The following is a 22500-nucleotide window of genomic DNA, read 5'->3' as shown; positions in this document are numbered from 1 at the left end:
CCGTAAATGTGCAAGCAACTAAAATACTAAGATAAATATTTTAAAGCTGGTAATCAGCTTGATTCTGTGTTTAAATGTAAGAGTTTCTGTGCCCTGCCTGACCCATCGCATCCTTCCCACTGGCCAGCAGAAGAGAGCAAGAAGGCAAAATGAGGGTGAAAGAATTACGTGGAGAGAGTAGGATAACTGAAAGGGAGAACAAAGCTGGGGAATAACAACAGAGTAATAAGGAAACAGGAGAGAAGGTTTCAGGGAGTGGTGAGTTTGAAAGAGAGGACTGAGAGGATTAAGAGTAAAAAAGAAGAAAATTCTAATGTCCTAGAAGGTAAGGAAGGAGAACAAAATAAAAAAAATGAATTATAATTACATGACAATACAGGATTTTCCATATTGGATCACACCATTAGTCCATCAAGTTGTGTATCCTGACTGTAGTAGTGGAATGAGGGATTAAAGAAAGATGAACAAAATAATAATGCATCCATCCAACCAAGTAAAGGAGAGAATGATTTTCCTGGCCCTGCAGTAATCAGTTTGCATCCCAAAGCACAAGACAGGGTTAGTATTAGGAAATATTATTAATGATCATAAAATTATATGGGGGTTTTCATTTGTTTTTAAATTAACCCAGTCATTTAACTTGGCTAGATGAGCTCCTGCATCAGTGAATCTCTTTAAGCTGACTGTCCTACTAGTTCCACGAAGTAGCCCTTCTCTTGAAAGTGTGATTGCAAAGAGATCAAGGGATCTGTATGTTATAGTAGGTATCACAACAGAAAGGGGTTTATGTCTATTTCCCTATCACTTCCTGCTCTGACAGTTTCAATTTTCTTTCTTAATAGGTCATCATCAGCTTAAATTTCCATTTTTAAAGATAATAACATCCTCATGCATTCTGCCTGGGTGTTTAGCTTTGCTTTGAGGCCTTCCTGATGATGAGCCCCAGCTTGGGATGGTGTTTTGTAGTTTTCCTTCTAAGAAAACTTCCATCTGCAGAAAAACACAAATAACTAAACGTGTTGATGTGACCTTTTCCAAAATGACTTATCTGCTGGTTCCTGGTGGAGGCTGGAGAATGAAGACAAAACTTGGGACCAAGTGTCCCTAGTCAAGAAGGAAAGCAAGTGGTTTGAAAGCTGCTTTTCTCCATGGTTTAGAAAAGAAAATACCCAGATTTTTCCACCTGGGAAGTATGGATATGAATTTGTTACTGAGCACAGGAAGGTTATAAATATATCCAGACTGGACAGAAGATTATGTGAGCTGCTCAAAATGGAAGATGAAAATGATGTTGCCAAGAGAGCAATTATCTTGCAGCCTGAGAATTCACAAAAGGTGTTACTAGGTAAGAGTATGGCAAACTATTATGTGTCCTTTTCTCTCCAAAACCACTAACTAGGATGATCTTCCGTATGCATTGGTTTCACATCCTTCCTCTGCTATTGGTCATTAAAGAAATGCTTTTTCAGGGATACATGTACTTTTTATTTAACAGTAACATATTGCATTACTACCTAATCAATTTTATCACACTCTATCTATATCACAGAGGCCAACACAGCTTCTTTCCTACCACAGCCTTTTTAGTGAGACCATGAGAGATGAGAGTGCCAATGTCTTTAGAGTGTGCCTGCATTACCATACCAGTGCAAGTGCCCAAACAAATCCCATAAAGTGTGAACATAGTTTCTCCAACTGTCTGAAAATTAATGAATCACAACAAAATGCAAAATCAAAGCCAAAAGTAACCCTTTGCTTGATATTTGCACAGTGTCTCAAGCAAAACCAAAAGAAAGCATATTTTGATTTATATATATATATATATATATATATATTTAATCTGAAGTTTGAAGTGAGCACAGTATCATCAAATTCATTCATGCTGAGTTCTCTCCTCCCATCCTCTGGCTGCCCCCAGTCTGTTTCAGTACTTAGGGTTAGAGGAGCAAACTATGTGAGATAGATTGGATTTGGTTTTATGAAAAAGGCACCTATTACCTTTACTCTCACTTTCTTGGCAGTGGAGGAGCAGTTTCATGTCACAGGCACGGTTTAGTAACTAAAAGATATACAGAGTGAGAAAGAAGGATGGTGTAAGAGATGGAGAAAGACAAGGAAAGAAAGTGAGGGGATTGCACTAAATGTCTCTATAATATTTTAGCAAAATATTCTGGATTCTTAAGTGCTCTGTAGATTTGCTTTTATGAATGAAGAGAGAAAAAAACCACTTATTAATAGTAAAAAGAATAGTTTTGCCAGAAAACATAATTTCTACGTTCCCACTTTAAAGTCGGAGACTCTCCGAACAAACATTTGGTGAACTAGGCCTAATGCTTTTTAATTTCCAGGCTCAAAACAGAAGTGCCTTTTAAGATTTATGGGTTTGGGTGTCTTGTAAAGTGTAAATTACTTTTTTGCTAATATCAAAATGACAGCCTCAGGAGCTTTTTTAAAAGATGGGACTACAGCAAATAATACACAAGCTTCCCAGGCTGTGCTGTCAGGAGGCCTTCATGCCATCTTACAACACCCTTGCTATTTCTGCCCTGACCCTCCTTCAAGCAGGAGCTGACAATCCTGTTAAATCATGTGGTAGGTTAGTGATGTGGGAAAATGTCAGCATGTGATTACAGTAAATCTCCCAACTGTTTCACTTTATGTGACCCATCCAGGATTCAAATTTAGAAGCATGATGTGGTGAAGATGGAGGAGAGATGTGCAGATTACACGTTCCTGGGTTAGCTTGACACGTGAAACAGGGGTTCACTCAAGGGATGTATGTCCCTTCTAGGTTTTCTAGTGGAAACAGAGGGGAAAGGGAAAAGAAACTTCAGTTTGTAGCAAGGACTTCAACGAAATCCACTGGATGAAGCTAGAATAACTAAGAGGAAATCTAGGCTGCCTCAGGTGCCTGTTTGATCAGCAGCTCCCATTTGAAGGGCAACTCCAGAAGCTGCTTGTGATATTGCTGAGGGCTGCCATCACCATCTCTTCCCCAAAAGCATTTCCACCTTGAAAATCCTGATTTCCTGATTTCATCTTAATTCCCATGGTGTATATAAGCAAATCAAAAAATATAGTTCAAGTTCTCTACTGGATTTCACTGAATTTTCTTTGTTAAAAGATTATTTCCTTAGAACACCTTTTCATTACATCATTAATGTGTCAGTTATGGATATATACTTAGTTAATGGCAAGAGCTATCCATGTTGCTGTGAAGACTTTCAGATATTGCTTAGTTTGAATTTCCACATATATTAATTTCAGTCGAACCTTCTCAATCTGTCAAGCTGTGGAATCTGCAGAGCCCTAGAAGTCTGGAAGTATGTGGGGTGGGTCATGGAGGCAGACAGAATCATAGAATCACAGAATCATTTAGGCTGGAAAAGACCTTTGAAGTCATCACGTCCAACCATTAAGCCAGGATGGCCGAGTAAAGCTGGTCTCAGCTAGCAATGACTAAAGGCCAAAACAAAGATTTTGAGCCAACACAGAAGTAGCACGGTAAGCAGACTGGGAGCCTGGGTAGAATGGACAGACAGATGGACACAGCCAGAGCAGCTGTATAGGATGTGGGGACCCACCTTCCCTGTACAATGAAGCCTCTGTACAGTCAGCACAGATAGACTGAGGTGGAGGAATGAAAGGATCATCAGGATGGTGGTGAACACACTGATCACTGAGCAGCTCCTCAGAGAACAGCAATGTGTTTCTTGGTGGGACACAGGTGAAAGAAGCCTTTCCTTATCTCACCCACGCTAAGCTGTATTTGTGTTTGTGCTCCTTTGGCCTTTAGAGAATAAAAGGCGTCTCACATACTGTGCTACCTTCCTTTCCAATTTATGTGTATTTCAAATATTTTTTTAATTCAGTTGCAGGTCTGTTCAGGAAGTGAATAGTGTGTTTTGTTTTTAAATCTAGAAGCTACATGCTATAAAACATAAAATAAAATACAACACCACAGGGAGCCCAGCTGCCACGTAGAAAGTTGATCTCTCTAAAACCCTCTGGCCTGAAAGAAAAAAATGAGTTTAGACATTTTTATGGGATTTCTCCAGCTAAAGCCCACCTTCAAATCCCACTTAACTTAGTATGTTTACATGTGTCAAATTTTCATTACATAATAAACAAAAACATGTGTACAAATGCGAAGAAAGTAAAATCAGATGGCTGGTGGACTGTAGGGAACTGTGATTATTAAATTCCCTGCTGATATCTTTCCAGAATGTCCTGTCCAGCTGCAGATTTTGGCAACCTATAGCCATTTCACCATCCTCAAACAGTTCTTTGTATTTGGCAAAATTACTTTTTCTTCTGCAACAACAAAGACTATATATTTTTTTTTAGAATTGGATAGCTGCAAAAGACATACCATTTCTAAATATCACTGGATTTCACTAAGATATTGTTAATTATCTGTAGCAATGTAGAAGACACTTATCCTTACTGATCTTCCCACTTACAGTAGTATCAAATTAATCAGTATCATAATTATACTGATTCCTTTTCCACAGATTATTATTACTGGAAATGGTCACAAGCATGCAAGACACTTCTGTGAGACTGGATGTGTGGATATGACAAAAACCTCACCAGCCCCAGAGGATGAAGAACACTCAAATGGCCAAGCGATGCACAAAAATGATACCCAGCTCCTGGCATACAAAAACACAACCAGCAGCTGAAGCTTCTTAACTGGGACAACAGGGCGGGGGGGGGGGGGGAAGGCTAGGGACCCAAGAGGGAGATAAGGGCTTTGGGTAGCAGTCTGGTGTAGGAAGAACTGACCTCATCCTCCAGCTGAGAAAGCTGGTTCTGCACCGGCAGGGTACCAAAAGGTAAAGGAGTGACAAGACTAGGTTTAAAACATCTCAGGCATCAATCATTTCTATTAATGTAGGTCACTGGATAATGTCTTGGCCAACAGGTGTGAAAGCAGCAAATCTTACAAGCCTAAAAATCACCCAGTCAGTACAGATACTATAGAAACAGAGAAACTAAGCTGCTATCAGACTGTCTTACCACAAAGGCCATTGTGGTAGGGACCTTTTCTGAAATAGGGAATTTCAGCATCTCTGTATTTTTGAGAACTTGGTACAAACAATGGGGAAGGTTAACAGCACTGAAGAAATTCCGTGGCTCACATCATCTTCCATCGGATCTCATATTCAGTAACAGGTAAATTGCTGCTGTGCAGTATGCTTGGTTTGCAGCTAAATGCAGAGATTCAGGTAAGACGAGTTATTTGTGAAGTGCTTTAACCATTTCTAAGACTGGAAATACTGGGAGATGCATTTGCCTTTATCCTATGAAATGGAGACCAGAGGCTTTGCTCACATGGTTGCTGTGCAGTCAGGAAAACTTAGTGTTTATTCCCAGTTCTGACCAGATCTTGTCCTCTGGGAAATTTCAAAGGCAGTAAGAATTCAAAATTAAATTTTCCATAATATCTACAACAAGCACTGTCCATCTCTGAGGGTGCCTGTTTGCAATAGGTTGACACAAACACACAGCAACAGCAATGATTTATGTCAAGCTTACAGTAACAGGGTAAAACTTTCCTTGCAATACTTCTTTCCCCTGTCTAAAACCACCGATATGCTGCCAAAATTATCCCAGTACCCAGTGTATGAGATTTTGATGAGCAGACTGTGATGAGGTAAAAGTCAGAGAGTTGGCTAAAAAAGGAAATGTTCTAGAACTCTTTGATCATCTCATCAAGACTCTGGGTAAAGGATAGCTGGTGGAGCTGCATTAACAGGACTGTCAAAATATCTATGACAAAACCATCCTCAAAAGGATATTAACAAAACCAAGCAGTCATTGGTAAAATTGACAACTCTGTCATGGATTAGAAACCAAAAGACAGAAAACAGAGAAAAAATGCATCAAATTTCAGCATCACAGAAAGTTACTGTTTAAGTATCTCAAGTTCCCTGATTGGGCAAATGGTGCTGACAGTCTCAGCAGCGGTATAAAAAAAGAGTTGAATATTATTAGTATAATCAAACAGCAGCTATCATTTTATCACTCCAGATAAATGCCCTGCATTTAGATAAACATGCACATATTTTTTATTCATGTTTACATGTAGGGTAGGATAGACCCCACTTGCTAGCCTCTGCCTGCAGCAATAACTAAGCCATTTCATTTGCATGTAGAGATTTAATTTAGGTTTTGTAAACAAAACTGTAAATTAGAAAGACTGAAAAACACACTGCTATATCTACTGAATGTCCTCGGGGCCTTAAGAAAAAGAGATGATTTCCACAAATATTTTTAAAGAATCTTGTTTTCCTGGAACAGAATAGCACTGTGCACGATTTTACTATACTTAAGGAAAACCCTAAAGCTCTTGTTGCAAGTCCTTCTCGCATAAGGGAAAGGACCTTATAGTCCTTATAGTTCTTACAGGGTTTGATCCTATATGCAGCCAAATGCAGTGGGTTGTAAAGGTGCTCAGTACCAGGCAGGAGCAGGCCTCTAACCCTTTCATTGCTAATAATTACATTTCCTTCAGGACTAGGCTACATCCATAAATTTTTCCAGCAAGAAAACCTAGCAGCCACTCAGGGAGAAACTATAGGACAATTGCAAGGGCCTCAACAGCTTTGAGGCAGCGAGAGTCCTTCACAAAACCAACTGTTCAGGAGCAAATCCCATCACCTCTCCACCTCCCCCTCATCACTGCCTTACACACACTAGCAGCAATCAATTGGCCCCCAGCTGGCAGGCACGTTATTTTTTCTATTTAACAACCTCCAGGGTGGTCTCTTTCACTAATCCCCCAGGCCGTACAACAGAGCTGGAACTGAAGTAGCTTCTGCAGTCAGCTGTTGGGAGGTACATAAAATGGAGCAGCAGTGCCTGTTGGCAACGAGGCATTCCTTTAAGTATTTCCTTCATAGACCCCTCCCAAGCACACCTTTACGGTTCTTACATGTTATGCGTTTGTTGCTTAATCCTTCTAAGATTAGAATGATATCTAAAGGATGGGTCAGGGCACTGAATATAACCTTTAACTGTAACACGTCTTTACTATTAGGCTCACAAGCGTGTTTAACAGTTGTTTAAAAACTTGCTGCTGAGGATTCTTCCAGGTTAGGATGCCCTAGGATGCCCGTTCCCTGTGGTCCAGCTGAAGTGCTGCCCAAGATGTCCAAAGCAAGTTTAATATTTCAGCACTACAGCAAAAGGAAAAAAAAAAAAAAAAGGTTTTGAAGATACAGAGAAGTGTTCCTTTTTGTGATTTCATTCATCTCTAGTTCTTCTACTGAGAACTTCTGATTGTTGTTGCTAAATACCATATATGCACAGTATGTATTTCTAACACTTTTCCTTGCGTGTATATTTATGGGAATTTGTTCCCATGTTATTCTTAGATACCAGGATAGCTTATAACTTCTGTAATGTTAGGGTGTGCTATCTATCCTCCACTGAGTCACAGACAACAAGCCCTGAGCTTGAAAATCTGCTTCTCTAGCTCAAGCCTTAGGGAAGGAAAGCAAGGAGAAAGGCAACAAAATATTATTTTAACTTTGGAAGTTTCTGGTACAAATCAAAGTGGAACATGAAGACAAAAGGCAACATAACGAGTTTTAAATTAACCAATTTGAAATGTCCCAATATGCTGTAAGAAATGTAAGTCCATGAACGCATCCAGTAAGCCCTGCTGTGTGGTGCTGCCTCCATGTGTGGAAGCAGGTTATCAGTACGCGCTCCACATGGGCTGATTTCCTTTGCTGCTCAAATACTGCTGCTACTACTATTTATATAAATACTACACACAGTAAATTCTGTGTGACCACTGCTTCTCATACCTGAATCAACTCATGCAGTTGCAGAGATGGCACATCCCAAGATAGCAGTTTACATGTTGCTGAATATGAGGGCTGATGGAAGACACTGATGGTCTGCGGCCACTTCTCCTAGGCATTTGGTGCGATGGCTTCGGTGTGAGCTACATATATGTGACATGTCAAGCTTCTACATATTCTTGTGAAGTAAAATAAAACTTTACAGATTGGTAAGTGTCCATTCCCTTTCTTCTCTCAATTAATTTGTAACTCCTAGTTTGTGTCTTCTGCTCTCCCTGTGCTTTTTGCTTTTGACTTCTTCACACACACACCCCCGCCCCCGGTTTTTTTTGTTTCTTTTTTTTTTGTCTCAAGATTGTTCTTTTTCTCTTCCTGGGAACTTCTTCTGGTACTCAACTCTTTAGGAAGATGAGAAGGGGGTCTTCAATACTAACCCAAAAGAGAAAACATTGTGATCCTCAGAAGAAGGGTTGCTCTCGTGTCCAGGAACTGCAGGAGCTCACCAGCATGCTCCTTTCCACATGCAAACGAAAGATGTGTTTCCCGCAGACAGGGAAACCTTCTTTACCTCCTCGGAGCTGGCAAGGCTGGAGTCAGCTCAGTGCCCACAGGGGGGTCCCCTTTGGCAGTAACGCCACGCATACCTTCTTCGTCCCACGTAACTGCTGTCTTTATGGGACTTCAGCAAAGGCACAGGACTGACCTTTAAATCCTGGATATCTTCACCAGGCCAGTTTTTCACTGAGTAACTTCAGAACTACCTGACATTAGCAATCAGTAGGTTCAGTGGTAGGTCAGAGACACACCATCCCCAAGCAGAACTCCCACTGATCCTCCACCCTCAGATCTGAAAACAGTGGGCTACATTCTCAGGTGGGTAAGCCAACATAGCGCAGTTACTTTGCAGCATTTTATACACGCTGTGGTCCTGGCCCATTTTTTCAGCTTTATGCCCTAATCACTTGTGTAAGCAGTGTCAGAATTTGGTCCTAGGAATAAATAATATCTTTTGAAAATAGATTGCTGAAAGATGAGGTAGAAATGTTTGAGGTTGGTAAACCTTACAAAAGGATTAAAGTTGGCTAAGCTGATTGGAAGGAAAACCAGTTAAAATCCTGATAGTAACGTAACATCAATGCATAAAACAGAGCGCTCCTAAAATAAAATTAAAATAGGTCAGAAGTTTTCAAATTAATACTATCATTCAGTCCATCTGCTGGAATAGGTTTTGTGAAATCACTCATCATTTTAATGCCTTTAATTCATCCCATTTAAGAACCAAATATTACATAAATTATTATCAAAGTTTTCTTGTACCATTTATCTTATTTTTAACAACTTAAGAACTATTACCAAATATATACACCACACACATTAAAATGTGCAGAGACCACAGAACATTTAGATTCATACTAATGAGATAATCCACCTGCCTATTTCACTGCACAACAGCTGCACAGATTTAAAAGGGTTCAATTAAACTTTATTCAGTGCATAGATAATTGATCCAATGTGGAGAATGATGTCACTGGTAGGTTAAAAAATATATTTTACCTTTTAAAATAAAATTGCTCCATTAGAAAAACTGGAAATATAAACCTGACACATAAATCATCCTGGAAACTTTGTTTTATAGAGCAACAAAAAGAAGGAAAATGAAATAAAATCACAGCAGATACAACACGCAGATGCCCATTATTTCATTTCCTCTCCAAAAGGGGCAATAGAAATCTAAATGAGACATTGCTGTGTCTCTCCTTCCATATGTGAAGTTCAATTAGTCTTTGGTATTTCACTGTATTTGTTTTTATCTTTTCTGACAGCTTCTATTTTCTTAAAGGTTTTGTCTCCCTACCCTCCACAGCAACGAAACACCACTGTTTTCCTATTTTAATTGCTAACTTTAGATGGCACCAAACTTGTGTAAGATCCTTTTTTAATAAATGCAGAGGAATTAATCTTTAAAGATCTGTCCTGCCTACCATCTGCCTGGGGCACTGTAATGGTTGCTCTGGGAGCCATGGGTGGACCAGAAGGACATACTTGGGCCTCTGCTCCAGGCTACTGAAGACGAAAGCACAGCTTATTGCCAAATACGTATCTCTCCACGTTTATGTCATGGACTGCAAAATACGTTACTTAATTTTTTGATACAACATAGTGTTATTTCCGACATTGCTAGTGGTAGTCACTAATCTATTCCATGTCAAGATGATACAAACATTATTAGAGAGAAAGCAGGACAAAAGATGACAATTATCTATCCACTGAACCATTAACAAAGTTCCCATCCTTATAACATTTTGGTGGCTATCCAGAGTTGGCATTGAAATAATAATTTTACTCTGAGACTGTCAAAGTGATTTACTTCGAAAGGGGCTTCTACAGAGGGAAACTGAGGAAAAGGTGATTTAACCCACATACGCCATCAATAATGGGTTTCTCCATCACAAAGGAAACTTTGAACACCTTTCTTCTCGCTCACTAGCATGTAGTGTGTGATGGAGTTACCTTCTTGCTTTGTTTTGGGCCCTGTATCCTTCTGAGCATGTGAGAGCTGAGCTGGAGATGCAGCTGTTGAATACACTTATCCCACCTGAGGTGTTTTCCAGCAAAGCCAGATGTCTGCAGTTCCCACCTCTGCCAGAGGCAGAAAGTTCTGCATTGCTACTACTGCACCCCAAAGTGATGCGGACTTTGGACCTGGTTTCTTGAGTCACTTGCCCAATATATCTCAGGCAATCAAGGCTGGAAACAAATTTAATCAAACGGGACTAATCGCTGTATCATGATATTCTTTAATTGTTATGGTACAATATGTATCTCTGCTTTCCCCTGTGCCTGTAAAACTTACTATTGGTCTGACTCTAAAGAAGTGAACCAGCATTTAGAAAAGGAGTCCTACAAAATGTGGCATTTGCCTTACAACTCTGTGGAGCTGTGTTAGACCAGATTCTGACACGTGAAATAGGGTAAGCAGTAGTGTCAACTGCATGCCTACACCACGTACAGGGGTGAAGGTACATATAGAGTAAATCACACTCCATAGACTTTAAGTAGACCTCACTGAGATTCCTTGTCTTAGCTATGATTTTGGATTGTTGCTTCACAAAAATTAGTGTAATTAAAGTTACTATAGATATATTTCAGACAGACAGATATACACACATATTAATATACATACACATAGTACAGTTCATTATTCTTGACTGTGAGGGCTTATGACTATTGACACTGTCAATTTTTATCTCATTACTCATCGCTGCTTACTCTGAGTGCTAATAGTATATTTCCACAGAGTTTGTGTGTGCTGCAGTGTAAATTCTGACATTGCTAGTGTCAGTCACTAATCTACCTCATTCAATTCATGTCAAGATGATACATCACAATGCTCAACAACTGTCATCCCTGCTTTAAATACATCTACATTTTTCTCAACTTTACAATTAAATATACATATATATATGTATCTTCGGTTCTGCATCAAGTTCTGCTTTTACAATATGACCACGAAAGTCGACCTAAATATTCTGCAAAGCAATAGGTAGAATGGGTTTTTTGTTGGTTTGGCTTAGTTTAGTTTTTACAAAACACTTCAGAAAACTAAAAGAAAACTGAAAAAAATCCGTTTAAATTTGTTTATAGGTCCATATTTTTTTCCCCCAAACATAAAAACCTTATTTTCTCTCACTCTGTCATGCTTACTAACACTGGTTCGTGGCCTTTCTAAATTGATGTTTAAAAAAAGATTGGTTTACAAATGCTTACAAATATCACAAGTTAACTAGAGTGTTTAAATTAACTAACACCGCTATGGTTTTGAGTATAATTTTAAAGGAATATCTAAATTTGGCATCATTTAATCTTCTCCCTTATCTGGAGTTACTCCGTGTCACAATTTCTGTGCTTTAGTTATTTTTTTCCCTATAGAAAGCCCAAACGACGTTTGTACTTTCTTCTGCTTCACAAATATTACTATATTTTTTGTTGCAGAGCACCTAATGCTGTACTCTATTCTTCCTTTGCCTAAGTTTGTTATTCCATTTGACTTTTCTGTGCTTTCACATACTCTTGCTTCTTTCTCTTGCCCTGATCTGGCTAGTGGTGGTACACAGTGCTGTCTGGGCAGGTGGGTGCATGTCATTGTTTTAGCTGATGTAAATAGGATGCTCTGCTGCTGTACCTGGGCTTCTGCAGCTGGAGCAGGCTGAGCGCTCCTCTGATGGCAAGAACTGGGGACTGGGGTCATGTAAGGACGGTCCTCGTGTCTTTCTGCCTGTCTGCATCAGCCCAGCTGTAAACTGGCTCATGTTTGGATCAACAAGGAAGAAGAACCAGCAGAGGGTCTGTTGGGCTCTCCTTCGTACTGACAGGTGTTAAGGACCGTTGAAAAGGGAAAGACCATAGAGGCGGCTCGCAAGAATAGATAAGGTACTGAACCTATAAAAGTGAAATAACATGGTTGTTACATACATATATATTTCGGGTGAACCCGAGTTCCAGTCAAACTATCTGCACAAAAAATATTCTCAAAAAAAGTGTACTGAGGCTTTTTATTCTTTGCGATTCTGAAAGGCAAATTGATGTAATACAAAAAGCCTGGGAAAATATATTTTTTAACAATTTTTTTGAACTGTGCAAATGTGATGAAATATCTTTTCTCTTTTTTCTTTTTAATTTTTCCCATTCACATTCAGCTGGGGTTTAGTCCTCAGCAGGACTAGAACCTTGAATGTTTTAAATAAATGATATTTTGAAATAGAGAAGCTATAAATAATGGACAATTTAGTGCTGCAGCTGCACAATGTAACTACTATCTCTCATTTTTAACAGCAAAAGAAGTTGCATTGATCTGGACACAAACAGACTTAAGCACATGAAAATCTGTGGTGCACATGAAATGGATATGGTTGAATCTATTCCAATTATTTCATTGATTATGTGCATTTTTTTCTCCAATGTATGAACTTACACATGTATGAGAACTTCAAAGAAATACATTCAGTGCCTAGCAGGATTTTAAAAATAATCTAACCTTTGAAAATCCCATTGGGAGGCTATCTACATTTTTAAATGCCTAAATATCCTTTAAAACTTAGTCCTCTGCAACCGTAATTTTGTTCTCGTATAAGAATGTGCAACATGCTCTTTGAATCTTCCTCCAAATTTGTGTGGCTTTCTGACATTACTTGCTTAATAAAGTCAACATAAGGAGAAAGCAAAGACCAGTTTTGTTTTCATACTGATTTATAGAATGCGTTAAAACATGCATGTTATCTGTGCAAAGGAAGCGCAGAAAAGTTGATGTGCTGGTCCTTCTTTGCTCATTTCACATAAGTGAAAAGACATAATGATAAGAAAGAGCAATGGCTCCTTAGTCCATTGATCTAAGAAGTAAATGCTTATTTACAATGGGCTAAGCAATATCACAGATGGAGTTTTAGGGAGAGTAGCAATTCTGTTCTACTTAGCATAAGAAATAAGTTTTTTTTATATTAATGGAATAATTAAATCCACTAGATCACTAAAAATAGAATGGTTTTACATGCTGTAACTCAGAACTGGATTTAACCCATAAAGCTAATTTAATTTTATGGATGAGCATACACAACACACAAATAATAATCAGGAAATCAAGAAGTCATATTTCCCATGGCAAACATAACTCATCTAGATTGCAGAGATGTAGATTATGTGAATGATTAAAATGTAGCAGTAATAGGAAATACTACCTATGTACATAGAGGTCAAATTTTAATTCCTGTGGGAACCATAGCTTTGAATTTTCTGACATTATGTATTTAAATTTTCAGACATAATGTTGATTTTCATGTTGAACATAATTTAGTTTTTGGAATCACACGTGCCATCCCCTTACTACTCAGTTCACCTTTCAGTAAAGTGTGCTTTTGAAGTAACATGTTTAATACGATAGCTCTAGCATAGCTCTGATTGAGCTGCTGCCTAGGAGTTATACGCACACCACTTGATACCTAAAAATCTGGTCTGCTTTGAGTTAGGACTAGATCATCACTACTTGTTCCTCTCGTGAGCAAACAAACCTAATGACAGTGTTATGGATTCAGGAAAGGTTTCAGATGCAAACGTGGTAGGCTGCACCGCTAAGACATACATATATCCTTTATTTAGGATGACAAAAAACTTAAACATATCTTTCAGTACTGTCTCATACAAACACAGTACATCACTAGCCTGGACACCAAGTTATTTAAAGCTATTATTTAGTACCATAATAGGTAGCAATTTAAATACAAGGCAAAATCATTACATTGTCTTGTTTACTACTGATGTTAATGTCAAGCTGACGTGTAATGCTCCAAAAAAGGCAGCCTATGATTTGTTATCATTAAACTGTCAGTTCTGTCATGTGTTAGGCATAGATTCATACTATACTTCTTTCAGCGTATCACTTTATTTTCTATCAGTCAAAAACTGAAGTGTTTTAATTGTGTGTCTGCTATTTTTCTATTAACTGTTTCGTGCATTTTTTCTCTGGCCTTTTAATTGCAGTTTAATAGTGGTCATTAACACATTAAGGGGTGTTAGAAGAACATTTGAAGTCCTCTTGACTTCTACCAAAGTTGACACTTCAATGCTAGAGTAATTTCAGCTATTCATTTATTTAATAGTGACCTATGCAAATGTGGAACCATGTCATTTTACAAATTGACTGTAATAATTAACTAGAAAGGCAGAGTAAAATGAAACAGGTTATAATTAGAATAAAACTGCTACAGTATTACGTCAGCTAGAATAAAATAATCTCAAATGATTAAATTGGTTTCAATTATTAAGAATCAGTTTAATGTACCCACTGTTCTGATTTTTTACATTTCTCTTTTTTGTGTGCATTAGATGTCACCTCATACAATTTATGCATTTTATTCATCTTGGTAAAACAGGCATTACAAAAGTTTAATTAAGTAGTAAAAGACTTCATATTATTCCGTTGAATTCTAAATTAGTTGCAGAAAGAAATGATAGCGCATAGTACATACCATTCATACACATTTCAATTAGATGCATCTATTGTTAGCTAATATTTCTCTACTCCAGTGTATAGATAGAAGTACTGATATAGAGGAATATGTAGGTGTACACACAGAAATAATGGTGCTGGCTCCTACAGCATGTTTTTAACTTACATGAATATAATTTTCAACTATATTACTTAGATCTTTACCTTCAGGTCACTGCTCATATGGAACTTTAAAATTACATTTTCCTTAAAACCTACACCTTGCTTATTCAGTTGTTCATTTTGCAGATCATGCATATAAATAGGTGTACGTATATGTATGCTTGTAGGTACACACAAGCCTACATGAGACAGACAAATTTGATAATAGGCAGCATATACAAAGCCATATGATGAAGATGAAAACAGAACATTATTTTGATCCCACTTTTTGACATAGTGGTATATTGGCAAGTCAGTTTTCTTTGGCTCTACTTGCTATCTGCTTGCCATTTGTAAACTCAGCTTGCAGCATGCCGTAAATAAGTGTTATACAAATGCACAGTGGGGTGACCAGCTTCTGCTTTAGAACTGTTCCATTTAAGATGCATTGAGTTTCTCCTTTCTACTTCTACAGTTTAAAATTATTGTTAATTACAATTAAATCTTTTTTATTTGAACAAATTGTACTGTATTGCTTGCTGGACTAGTCAAGTACCTTCAAGAATTATGCCTCTGGTCTTTCACATTTTAGTTCAGTACATAGAAGCTTCTTTGTTTGTTTCCAGATGATGGCTCTGGAAAGGAAAATACCCTTAACAAATTCTCAAACAAGAGTAAATGATGTCTCAACAGCCAACACATATCAACTCCAATACTTTTTGTGCCTTCTTTTGTCCACATGAGCAGACCCCAGGAGAGCCAGGCTAAGCTGTTCATGCAAAGGCTGGAGAAAAAGTGTGTCCAGTGAAGTAAATGTATGGAAATGATGGAAATGTGGCTATGGTATTTCAGTGTCTTTACCAAAAAAGAGAGGATTTGTCAGTGTTTGAGCTCCATCTTTACCCCCACATAAAATCACTAGTGACATTCTAGTAATGAATAAAGTGTGGGCACTTGCCAGCGCAGGCAGTTCATACATGTGAATATGTTGTTATAATTTTGGTGTCACAAAGCCATAGTCTGTACTTCTTGCTTCCCTCTTATTCTCATCTGCTGTGAATTCTGTGTGGATCCTTCAGAAAATCCCTGTTCTGCAGTGTGGCTGCAATCTCTGATGCTAAGATTTGTAACTATCTATCAAACCGTAGGATCATTAGCTAAAGTTACTATTTTAAAATATATTTCTCTTTGCTCCTCTGAGGTATGGAATTCCAGCAGGGGCAGTTGTGTCAGTAACTGAGTGCTTGTGTGCTGTATTCATCATGGTTTTGACAGGACTTTTACAGTCTCCCTTAAGCAGTGGTAAACAGTGTTATGTGAAATATGTCAGTGATCTCAGGAGCATTTTTTGTGCAAGCGTCTCTATCAGTAGAAATGCAATGACAGATTATTTTTTTTTTAAGCATTCAAATGTGTAAAACAACCGGTGGTCATGAGACGCTATCATCAGTAGAACACTTTTTGGAAGAAAGAAACCTTACTTGTAAGCTTTGAATTGGTTTCAGCATAACAAGCTTGAAGGAACCAAACACTATTAGCAATGCATACCTCCCGCAGATTTGGGTACCAAATTGAATGTGCCTCATGGCATCTAAAGATCACTGGAAGTCCTGAAGCTCGAGGCAGTTAGCCCCTCCCCAGCTTCCCAGGAGGTTCAGGGAACCTGGGAACCTTTGACCACAGGCCACCAAACAAGCTATTGAAAATCCCAGAGGCTTCCATACTTCTCATGAGGCTAGATGCTGGCACAAGTGAGTTTTCCAGCCTGTGAAGGAGCTTTCCGACCTGCCTGTTGTACCCTTACCTTTCTTAGAGGTCCTATGAACTCGCTAAGACCACTTCACATTCCAAATGGAACTAGACTTCTTTTTATTGCATTGTAATTAATGTTGTGCAGTTGTAATAAAATATTTATTATTAACTACATTTTCCAAAGGTAATTAAATTTCTTTCTGTGGAACAAAGACAATCAGTAGATCACAATTAACTGTCTTTCTTTAAAAAAAAATAAAATAGTATGGCAGATTATGGTAACTCAGTACAAATAACCCATTCCTGTACGTCTTATAGCTGTTACATACAGACAATTTACACAAATAGTTACTTTATCCTGGAGTGATTGCTTTGCAGATCTTGCTGGAATTTTGCTTTTGGAGCCCTTCCTACCACATTTCGGCAAACACCAAATAGGCCAAAGATGGCATAAGTAGGAATTTGAAAAATGCGTCCTAACTTCTCAAAGAAATACAAGAAAAGTTATACTGATGTGTGTAAACTATGCAATAATGTACATATAAATTTACAAGAAAATAGTTTGAAGAGAATTTGGCACTCTTTGAATAAAAAGAACAGAGAAGACTTGACTGTCACGTGACTGATGTGCAGCAGGGATGTCCAATGACTCTAGCAGGGAGCTGACAGGCAGAGTGACTGGGTGACATTGCTGTTGAGCCTTTGGAAAATCGTAAGATTTCTTTCAGTCTCCAGTCTACAAAATACCTGCAACCCACTCCTCACCCAAAAAGAAGCACGAAGCAGGCATTGTGTCAGTCTGTCAGGGAAGATTCATCTCACATGACTTTAGTAAACTAAGTTTGGCGTATGATTTAAACTTGTCTAAGCTCCCTTTATAGAATCACAGATTAATATATGTTGGAAGGGACCACTGGAGGTCCTCTCCTGCTGTTCAGTGTTAGTGGAGAATAAAAGGCAGCTACTCTGAGCCGTAACAGCTAGCTTAGCTTTTAAACAACTACAGAACTTTGTAAGTTATTAATGGGATTTAGTTTAGATAACCTAGCCTCTTCTAAATGACTTAGTTTTAGTTTAACTCTACTATTTCCAACATTCAGCCATAGCGTGGAGTAAAAGGAGCCTACCTATCCTGTTAGCTACACTGAAACTTACCCAGTTCCTGATTTATCATTTCCGTGGCAGAAGGAAGAAGAATGTAAAATTAGTCACATATGTTGGCTCAGCAAATGTGTGTCCCATCATCTAGAACACCTCGGCTGAATAAGCTGCATATGCCGAAGGGAAAGAAATCAAAATAAAGCTCTTTGAGACCAGTTTCTTCCTTTTCTTACTCTAATTAGTCTAAGAGAGAGAAAGTGGGACAAAGAGGTAGCCTATGTAATCCTCCAGCCAGAAGAAAAGAAGCAACAAAACAAGGATCCTGTTAAACGATATTGCTGCTGCAGCTCACCCTTCAGAGCGCTGGCAATCTTCAGCTCACTCCACATGGGTCCACAACTTTCACCCTGACAGAACACCATCAGCCGTTACATCGTCTCCTTTTCCCTCAAAGCTTTCCTGCTTTTCCCTCTAGAAAAGTGCCCTCTTTGTGACGTAACCATCTCATCAAACAAAATTGAACCCTCTACTCAAAAAAGTTCTTATTTTATTTAAGCGTATCAGCAAGAAGGAGGATGGAAGAAACATGAAAACAAGAAATGTGAAAGAGAACAACCTAGAAACCTTCTTTATTCCACGATGACTCAAACAACTCTTCCTCTAACTTGAGTGTCAGAAATTAATCAATCCTGCTTTGCTTTGTCATTTTTTTTTTTTTCTTTCAGAATCTCTAGGGAGATCTTCCAACTTTACGTATCTGGCAACCATCGTTTTGAATTCTTTGAGCAAGCTACCTTCATTGATCCATCATACTTACATGTCTTTTCATACTTTTTCATACTCTTTCATGGACAACAATAAAGCTAAAAAATCCCCAAACTAGTCTTCCTTTTTCAAAAATCCTATTAAACCCATCTTTAACAGCTACAATGTCTTCCTTATAACAGAGTGACCAAGTTCAACAGCACTGCTTGCTAGACTAAATGGTAGACTGCAGGAGTTGTGGGGAGCTCCCAACTGGGTTATAGGCTGAGGTCTCTACAAACTGAAGAAAGCACACTGGGCATGAGACAGGACCACCTTCCCTTTTCTCCATTTTGCTTGATCTTGTAGTGAGGTAATAGTTGTGCACCTGCAAAAAGCAAGTTGCTGTTGAATGAAAAGGTTCTTCTAAACATGACTTGAAGTGGGTGAGCTTGTATGAGCAGTGCTTAGATTTATAAGACAATTGTGGCATGACAGGAGTTCATGGCATTTATAAGGATGGAAGAATTGGGTTTTCTTCTGGCAAACTTTACCCTCCTTGTGGTTCTTTTTTTCCCCCATAAGTACTTGCCCATTATGTAAAACAATTTGTCTTCAGAAACAGCAATAACATCAGTGACAGGTAGCATCATAGATCATCCCTCTAGTATAAGTTTGGTTGATGAAGTGAAAAAAGTTGTTTGTAGCTACAGTACTGATTGTGGCTGCTAGCTTTTTTCCTTTTGTAATTCCCATTTCTCAACTTAATACGAGATTGATACTAAGCTTTGTCACTGACAGCTTGCCTATTTCAGGGAGATCCACACAAAGAAAATGTGTGAAAAACTGAAATGAGATGGTTCTGTTTGTAGATCATTGTAAGGCAGGAAAATAAAATATGTGCTGAATGTGACTAGGCAGAACTTTAGAAACAAGAATCCCATTATTTCTTTCCTTTTTGCTAAAGGCATATTTGACTTTGCTGTCAATAGCACTTGCAACAGTGAAATAGAAAGGAAATGTGTACCCAAATTGCTAAACTTTGACTACTGGCTCAAAATGTAGGTGGACTTTGGGATATTAATATATTTTTCTGGCAATGTGTATACAACAGAACCGGTTATCACAGTCGTGATGAATGACAGAAATATTCCAAATTTAAACTTGTTTCCAGATTTTACAGCTATTTTTAGCAGAGGTTAAATCCCAGCTATGAGTGTGAGCATCCACAGGCTCAGTCTGGTATCCAATATGACTCCAGATGTGCCCATCTCTCTTTATGATCTTCTTCTGTATTTCTGTCTTCCAGTCTCCTTGATTCTTTTTCTTGATTTGCACATAGTATTAGTCTGCCATTTAACTTTAATTTTTTAAGCTAACTAGAAAGAAAGGGCTGAACAAATATTGGAAACATTTTCTTTGAGTATCCATTTGAATTAAACAGCCAGGTAACATTTGACCATGTTTGTGACCCTTTCATGTTTGCTTTTCATGAATTTTCAAGTGTTTGATCTCTGTTAGGGAATGGATTAGCAAAAAGCAAATTTGTAATTCAAATGCTGGAAACTCCACCAGCACCATTTTAAAATTGTATATTCAGATATTGTATTTGAAATTTAAAATTCACATTGATTTGATTAATGAAGTGAGTTGCAGCCAGATCGTGTGCCTCTGAATGCCTGTTATTTCACCTGGGGAGGAAAGTGATAAAGTCTTTTCGACATTCTTTCTACCTAAACTTAATCCTGGGGATTTTTCAATCCTGTTTGTGTCCTGGTATGATTTAGCGCAGCCTCCAGGTTGTTCTAACTTCTATCAGTTGTGAAAACTGCCACCAACACTGCTACCGTGCAGGGGTGGTAAGCAGACCAAACTAAACAGACTGGCATCTGGGAAAAGAAACTCATGTCAGTGAAGAAGGAGATGTATGTCTTAATTATTCGTAATTTTGGGCTGGGGTATACCAGCAATATATTTATTGATTCTAGTAATTCTTACCTAATTAACAAATGTACAGTCAGGAACATAAAAAAGTGACATTTTAAGACTAAATTACTCATTACAAATTATTCACTGAGTTCCAATAGCATAGATAGATGACACCGCCTGTTCCCTTTCATCTTTGTTGTCTTGCCAACTGTGTGTTGTCACTTGCAGAACATAAAGGATGCGCAAAAAACACATACCTAGTGAAACACAAACACTACAGTCATACTATGTTCTGTATACATGACTGTTCAGGCAGTAAAACATGTGATATGGATGAACCTCAAAACATTTCTGAAGCTGAGAAGTCTCATAAAATCATGGCTTGTTTAAGATTGGGTTTTCATGCATCTCCTTTTGCCACCCATTCTGCCCCTGGGGCAATCAGTTAGCTGATATCCATGGGGAAAATGGTCTTTCTTACTATGCACAACTTCGCATTAAAACTTCAAAGCTGTTTAAAATACACGAAGAGAAGTTCTAATTTATTCTTTTTTCTTTCAACACTGGCAAAACCTCTCGATCTCCACATTCTTCTATCAAATTCACTACTCGTCCCCTCTTTCCCTCTTCTTTTATTTTCCCTCCCCATGGGTGTGTTTGTTAAAGAACCAACATACTCAGGAGCATATTATCTAGGGACAGTGAAGGATGTCAGAAGGAACTGACCTTCATAAAAGGGCTGTTTTCTGTCCCATATACACTCTCTATTTTTCATATTAATTGCCTTTCCTCTGTCAGTGTTTGTCCCTTTTCTTTCTGAAAAAAAAAAAAAAAAAAAGCAACAGTGATCTCCCTGAAGCACTCATTGACATAATGCTGAGATCAGCATGTCAAGGCTGCCGTGGAAGGAGAGGAGGAAGAGGGGAAGGGGGACATGCAGCATGGTTTGCCCTGGCCCCCTGTTTCAACGGGCTAGAGGATACCCCAGTCAGTTACACTCTGAGTCATCCTAGACCTACTGAGGCATCTCTCCTAGCCCCCAAAGACTGCTCTGGAGTAATTACTGTAATATCACAAGAACAACTATTTTATAAATCAGAAAACAGAGGGAAATAGATGGTAAGTGAGAAGTTGAGGGCCATATGTGAATTTTTCAGAACTACCAGCAGCAGAAAACATAATCTGAGCAACAAACACGTTTCTGCTCCATCGGTGAGCAGGGAGCTCGTGGTTTGGCATATGCCATTCTTTTTAACTAAGTTTCTGTCCAGTGATACAAGAAAAGGATGGATTAAGACTTTTAAAAATTATTTAGAGCCATTTTAAAAAGTGGACATGAATGTGTTAATACAGAAAGTTTTTCTTTTCTTCAACAGAGTTCCATAAACTACTTGTGTTTGTTTATTACTGTGAAACCATTCCTCAGATTCAGGCAGTTACAAGATTGTTGGCTCAAGCAGGTTGAGTTGATCCAAGATTTTCCTGTTAAAAGCTTAGATAAGCTTGAATCAGCAAATACTGTCCATCATCTTAACACATGGACACAAAGGGAGAAGTTTTAACAAGCACTGGCTGAAGTGGGAAAAGCTAAATGTAATAGATTATCCAGCTGAAAAAACAGACTGGAAATTTACTTTAGAAAACTCACCTTACAGAGTTTCGCCTAATAAACCACATACATATGCTGTACTAAATCTCATTTGATTTCAAAGAATCATCACAGAGACCTATTTTACTCCTATTCCTGATAAAAATTTGGTCCTGCACTAAAACGGTATATACACTAATTATGAACATTGTTTCTTCTGTTTTCCTGGGCTTATCTTTGAACATTGTTTCTTCTGTTTCCCTGGGCTTACCTTTTTATTCTGAAAGGCTTCAAAAGCAGAGTAGGTGAACTATTTGGGACAAAATCTGAGCAAACTTGAAAGTGAACCAAACCCCAGAAGATTTCTCCTTGAACTGTGAAAGGATACAGTTAATATTTTTTCCCAAACTTTTTTTTTTCTTTCTCTT

The 22500-nt window shown here is 38.3% G+C and overlaps 1 long non-coding RNA gene across 2 annotated transcripts in view; it reads left to right on the top strand.

The window, feature by feature from the left end:
• Positions 1-22500, top strand: part of LOC114016533 (uncharacterized) — a 54976-nt gene that overhangs the window by 7047 nt on the left and 25429 nt on the right. Inside the window, exon 3 of one of the 2 annotated variants that reach the window (XR_003561020.2) lies at positions 843-2212. The exons of the other annotated variant lie outside the window; for it this stretch is intronic. This is a non-coding gene — a long non-coding RNA (uncharacterized LOC114016533). Of the gene's footprint in view, positions 1-842; positions 2213-22500 lie in introns of those variants that run through there. 2 annotated transcript variants of the gene reach the window in all.

This window comes from Falco cherrug, chromosome 5, assembly GCF_023634085.1.
Source record: "Falco cherrug isolate bFalChe1 chromosome 5, bFalChe1.pri, whole genome shotgun sequence".
In the NCBI taxonomy this organism is placed as follows: domain Eukaryota; kingdom Metazoa; phylum Chordata; class Aves; order Falconiformes; family Falconidae; genus Falco; species Falco cherrug.
The sequence above is the reverse complement of the archived record's forward strand: the minus strand, read 5'-3'. Positions and strand labels throughout refer to the sequence as shown.